The sequence below is a fragment of the Saccostrea cucullata genome, unplaced genomic scaffold (assembly GCF_032062105.1).
Source record: "Saccostrea cucullata isolate Sc308-1 unplaced genomic scaffold, CSIRO_AGI_Scuc_v1 ctg2806, whole genome shotgun sequence".
Taxonomy (NCBI): Eukaryota; Metazoa; Mollusca; class Bivalvia; order Ostreida; family Ostreidae; genus Saccostrea; species Saccostrea cuccullata.
In genome coordinates, this window is record NW_026920864.1 from 141588 (window position 1) to 148170 (window position 6583).

Here is a 6583-nt window from a genome sequence, read left to right on the forward strand (position 1 = left end):
TGAACATCTTATCCTTTGCTCCTGGTTAATATGCTAATGATCTAATTACATATTTAAGGCCAGGATTTATTTCATTTTCAGTTTTACAAACCCTCCGCTCAAGGTTTTGAATTTTCAGAAAAGAAATAAAAAAAAATTTCTTTCCGATGTCAAATTTGAGTCGGGATCGAGATTTCAAATTTACGAACTCGCTGTTCCGGTTTTATGATGAAACGGCGGGTAAATAAAGCTAGATCTGAGAAGATAGCTTGGTTTAGTGTAAAATTCATCGATAAGAGTGCCATTCAAAACGTTTCACCCGTTCAAAGGACAAATAAAATGCTGACGACTTTGTTGCACAATGACATGCTGGTGAGATAATTATGTATTCGTTTCAAAAGTATCTGTCTGTAAATTATTTTTATTTTCCTCCCCCAGCTTTTAAACTGCCCGTGGTAGCTATTGCATATTGCCAGCGACATTGTTTAGGTCTCTTTTATAGCTTACAGTCTAAGCATCATTCTTCAGAAAAGGGTTGCTTATGCATCAGATGTAATGAATAAAACTATGGGAGAAGTTAAGTCCATTTGAGGAAGAAATGAACAATAACCTGAAGAAATAAAAAAAAAATCAACTATTACAAGGCAAGAATATACAAATATATACAGGCATGTAGTATCATTTGTATCAGCCAGAAAAATTATTTCACACTTAATTTGTAACAGGGGGTAGTGATAAAGAAAACAAACACTCCAAAACCTTTGAACTGCCCTAAGGTAACTAATTATCTATATACAGGTGTACAGGTAAAGGGCTAAGGATATAAAGGAGCGGATCAAGCTTTTTATACTTTTATCTATTATGGTAGTTTAATTTATTTACTTTAAATTTAAAACACTTATTTATTAAGTACGCATATAATACGTATACACACTACTACAACCTCCCCCTGGTTGCAGAATGACGTCCGCGTCATTCAACAGTGAGGTTTACGGCATAAAAAGAAAGGATATCTACAATGATACTAAAATACATACCTGGGTATTACTGAGATGATGACACAATATTTAAAAGAGTTGCCTGGCACAAGTTAGAGTCTAAACTCTGTAAAAGTCCATCTCTCATCATCTCTTTCACAAAGTTGGCTCTACGTAACCAATCTGGTTCTGCTTTACCTTGCGTCAACAACACGTAATCTTTCGTCCAATCTGGGACCTTTCTTTGTCTTGTCGACTTCCGTGGAGCAGGAACTGGGGTGTCTTGCAAGGGTTCATCTTCATCTATGGAAGGCTCATCATCTTGCTCAACCACTTTGTCTTCTTCTACAATCTGAACTTCTTCAACATCGTCATCATCTTCAGGCTGATTGGCAGGCTCTTGCTGCTGAAGAGCGTCCTCTTCTGAATCAGGTGCTGAAGCTTCTCCGACCGAAGACAGGTCGTCATCCTCTTGACTGGAGGTCTCTGGTGGTGAATTCTTGAACACTATAGGGTTACCTATAAATGAAAATTCACTCTCTGAATCTGATATACAAAAAGAATCTTTTGTATTACTATCTTCAATTCATCTCTTCTCTCTGCCTTTCTACTTTGTCTAGGTTTGGGTACTGGAGATGAAGAGGATGCAAACTTGGATCCTATTGGCAATAATAGGTTACGGTGCAGAACTCTACATCGTCCTTCGCCATCCTCTCGTCTCACCTTGAAAACAGGAATGTTCTTGTTCGGTTGGGATAAGATTTCGTAAGGCACATCTTCCCACTTGTCCGATATTTTGTGCTTACCATCGTATGCCACAATCTTAACGAGCACTCTATCCCCAACATTCAGTGTAGCTGCTCTGGCCCTAATGTCGTAATTGGACTTCTGTCTTTGCTGAGAGGACTTTATTGCTGTTTCCGCTTGCTTGTACGCATCTTGCAATCTTTTCCTCATCTCAGCAATATACTTGGTGGTACACTTGTCATCATCATAGGATCTAGACAGTCCAAAAATAACATCAACAGGCAGCTTCGGTTCTCTACCGAACATCAGGAAGAATGGTGTAAATCCTGTTGTGTCATTGACGGTAGAGTTGTATGCATGTACTAGGCTATTGATGTGTCGCTTCCAATCTACTTTCTGGGTATTCTCTAAAGTTCTTAACATGGAATACAAGGTTCTGTTAAATCTCTCTGTTATTCCATTTCCCATTGGATGGTATGGAGTGGTCCTGGTCTTGGAAATGCCTAAAAGTAAACACAATTCTTTAATAATATTGCTACAAAAATTTGTACCTTGATCAGAGTATAATTTCTCAGGAATTCCATAATGAATGATGAAATTGTTGAAAATGGCTTCTGCTGTTGTCCTAGCTGTTTGGTTGTTTGTTGGAACTGCAATGGAAAATTTAGTAAAATGATCTGTAATAACTAAAATATTCTGAATGCCTCCTTTTGATGGTTCCAAAGTAAGGTAGTCCATGCATACTAACTCTAACGGCTGAGATGTAGTGATGTTGACTAGTTCTGTCTTCTCAGCTGGTCTCTTACTCTTGATGCATCTCTCACAATTCTCAATCCAAGTTGTGACATCCTTCTGCATTCTGGGCCAATAAAACCTTTGTCTCACCAATGACAAAGTCTTATCATAGCCTAGATGTCCCATCTTATTGTGGAGATACTTCAGTACTGTTGGAATAGATGAGGCTGGAATAATGTGCTGTTCAAGTGTATTCCCCTCGTTCCGAACTTCTCGTATCAAAACTCCATCCTTTATCTTCAGTTTTGAAAAGTTCCTGTGAAAAATAAAGTCACTTTCAGTCTGGAGAGAGTTTTTACTAGGTCGAACTCCTGTGAGGACTTGGTGTTTCCAATACGAGATAGTAGAGTCATCATCTTGTAGTGTAACAATATCAAAATGTCTCCAGGTTCACTGACAGGTTGCATAAACTGGCATATCTTTTCATCTACACACAATGTCTCTGCATAAGGTTGACCTATCTGGCATATGGCTTTGATGGATTCTGAAGAAATGGTCTCAGTTTCATTCAGTCTGGATAAGCTGTCTGCATCAATACTACTTTTACCTGGTTTGTAAAGAATTTTGAAATTGTAACCTGCCAAAGAAGAAATCCAACGATGTCCTGTCGCGTTCAATTTCGCACTGCATAATACGTAGGTCAGGGGATTGTTATCGGTGAAAACTGTGAATTCTTTTCCTTGGAGATAATCTGCAAACTTTTCAGTAACAGCCCATTTTAACGCCAAAAACTCCAATTTATGTGTGGGGTAATTTTTCTCTGAGCGGCTTAATCCACGACTGGCATATGCAATAACTCTGTCCGACCCATTTTGCGTTTGGTACAATACTGCGCCAAGACCTGTCTGGCAAGCATCTGTGTGCAGCTTAAAAGGTAGGCTGAAATCTGGATAGGCTAATATAGGCGGAGATGTAAGCTTTTCTTTCAGGTTGTCGAATGCCGCTTGTTGATCTTGATTCCATTTCCATTTTGGGTCTATCTTTTGCTTGCTGTTACTCCTAGGTTTCTTTCCTAAAGCCATTACATCTATCAGTGGTCTGGCAACTTTGGCAAAATCTTTAATGAATTTTCTATAGTAGCCAACAAAACCTAAAAACTGTCGAACCTGTTCTGCATTAATTGGTACTGGCCAGTTTTTTACCTTGGAAATTTTGTCTGGGTCTGGCTCAACCCCATCCTTGGAGACAATATGTCCCACATACTTGACCCTACTCATAAGAAAAGAACATTTTTAGGAGAAAGTTTAAGTCCGTAATTCCTGATTCGCTGAAAAACCTGTTGTAGCCGATCAAGATGTTGCCTGAAAGAAGTAGAAAATATATTAAGATCATCTAAGTAAATAATTTTGAGGTGAAGGTCGCCTAAACATTCTTCTTGTAGCCGTTGGTAGGTAGCTGGGGCGTTCGCTAAACCAAAACTCATCTTGTTGAATTCATAGAAACCTAGGGGTCCCACTGTGAATGCGGTTCTCTCTTTATGATGTTCCTCAATCTCGATCTGGTGGTAGCCAGACTTCATGTCAAGGACGCTGAAGTAAGTATTACCGGAGGGGAATCCAAGATTTCCTCATTCCTTGGTAGTGCATAATTGTCCTTTATTGTCCTTGCATTAAGGTCTGTAGTCTGTAGTCAACGCAGAGGCGTAGTGAGCCATCGCTTTTGCGGACTAACACCACATTCGATGAAAAGGGAGAATGGGATGGTCTTATTATCCCTGCAGCCAACAGATCTTTAATATGGGACCGCACTTCCTCTATCATGGCTGGTGGTACTCTACGATATTTCTGCTTAAATGGTGTCTCATCGGATAATTCAATGCGATGCTTTACTTTATCCGTTGTCCCTATATCTGTATCACCAGTAGAAAAGATGTCTTGATAGGATTCTATTAAGTCTTTGCAAGCCTGTTTCTCTTCTTCAGTAATGTCGTCTGGTAAATGGATCTTACTTAATATCTTCTCCAACTCAGGTGATGTTGTTGGTTCACTCTTGGAAAATTTACCAGTACCCTCTATGACTACAGGCTGTATTTCACATATGACAGCTTTAGGTGAAATGGAAATGGTCCTCGTGGTGATATTGCTGATGGTAACAGGCAACAGCTGATGTTTGTCATACATGTATTGGTGCAATGTTGCCTCTATATCGACATCATCTGGGATACGTGATCTTGAGGACTGGTGCATCATAACAGTAACTTGCTGATATGGAATCAATCTTTTTGTCAACATATCCTGTGATGGTGGTGTTACTGTTTGGTGGAATCACGATTCTTGTTGTTTCTGCACTTTTCACCAGTCCTAAGGCATATCCATTTTTCTGCAAGTCTCTCTCCCTAAGTACAATGGAACGGAAGGCTAAGTACCATGGTGTCTGGATAGCTACTTCCTGTAAAAATCTCGAACCATGTTCCTCTTTAGTGATATCAATGAGATTATGAGACTCTGTAAGATGTTTGTCCCTATTAGAACAGGTACGTGGGAGTTGTAATTACTATTGGGTACAACCAGGAATAAGCAATCATGTAATTGGTCTAGTCCGGGAATTCCGAAAGGTGTCAGGTTAACGCTAACATAGCCGAGGTAAGGCATGAGTTGTCCATCCGCACATTCTATCCTTATAGCCTCTTCTATAGAATGTAGCTCCACATCTCTGCTTAAATTCTCATAATAAAAAGATTCACTGATAGTCGAGACTGTAGCTCCTGTGTCGATAAGTGCGGAACATGTTACATCATTGATGGGCACTCTAAATCTCATTTGATGATCCGATTATTGGAACTTTGGGACTCCTTGTTCTGTTGCCAACCCCTTGTCCCCAGACGCTGGCTTCTTGGAGTTTAAATGAGCCCTTCTATGATCCATTCGAACTCGGCATCCAATGGCTATGTGACCCTTCTGTCCACATTTATAACAGGTAGGGGCTTCATACTCGTACCTCGGTGTGTCTGACACAACATCTGACTGAGGCATCCTAACTGACTGACTAGGAAATCCTCTATAACTTCCTCGTCTTCTTCCTCGCTGGAAGGACGGCCTTACTGGTCTGTATTGCTGAGGCATCTGTGGGTTGTAGCTATAACCGTAGTGTTGCTTCATTCCCCTAACCTCACTAGTCAGTTGTTGGATCTGAGCTTCAAGAGATTCAAAGCTCTTTGTTGACGGATCCACAGGGACTGCTTACTTCGCAGTAGGTAGCTTCTTCTTCTCACTGGGTGGCTGATGTTCTAATTCCACTCTCCTGACTGCTGCTCTTAGACTGTCAAATGTAAGGCACTTGTCATATAAATGACCACAAATGTCCTTCAATGTTGGGCGTAGTCCTTTAAAGAACATAGTACGCAGCATTTGGTGAGATTCATGGTATCCAACTAATCCATTCTGTTGTGCTTTACTGATAATGTCCTCCAAGCGACAACTCCATCTGGCACACTCTTCATTCTCTTTCTGATGGGCACTAAAAAATTCTGCCAAGATATCCTCTCTCTCAGACACAGTTCCATATATACTGTCGAGTTTATTGATAATAGCCTCAATAGAAGCTCCTGGGCCAAGATGCATAATGACTCGACTTGCCTCTCCCTTCAGAGAACGTCGTATGGCATGATGAATAGCTTCTGGCTTGCACGACTCTCTAAGTAGGCACTCAACCTCATATTTCCATACGTCATAGGATGTGTCAATCTTGGTGTTTCCAGAGAAGAAGGAAATCTTTGGATAATGAAAGTTGTCCACTGATTTTGATTCTGTTGTGGTAGGACTAGCATAATGGTGCTCCGTTTTCACTACAGGTGGCTTGGTCATAGATTCCATCCACTGCAAGAAATCTTGTGGAGTGTCGGCTTTTGGTTTTATTTTCATTGATGATAACGCATCTAAAATATTCTTCACTTCTGTCTGTGAATAGGTTATTTCCTCTTGCTGAGTTGTGATTTTCTCTTGCTGTGTTGTAATCTCCTCTTGCTGTGTTGTGTCTGTCTCCTTGGTGTTCGACATGATGATGAATGTGATAGTAAACAGTAAACAATAAATTAAGTTCATAAATCAATGTGAAAATATTTCTGATATGCAAAATTTCAGCAGAGA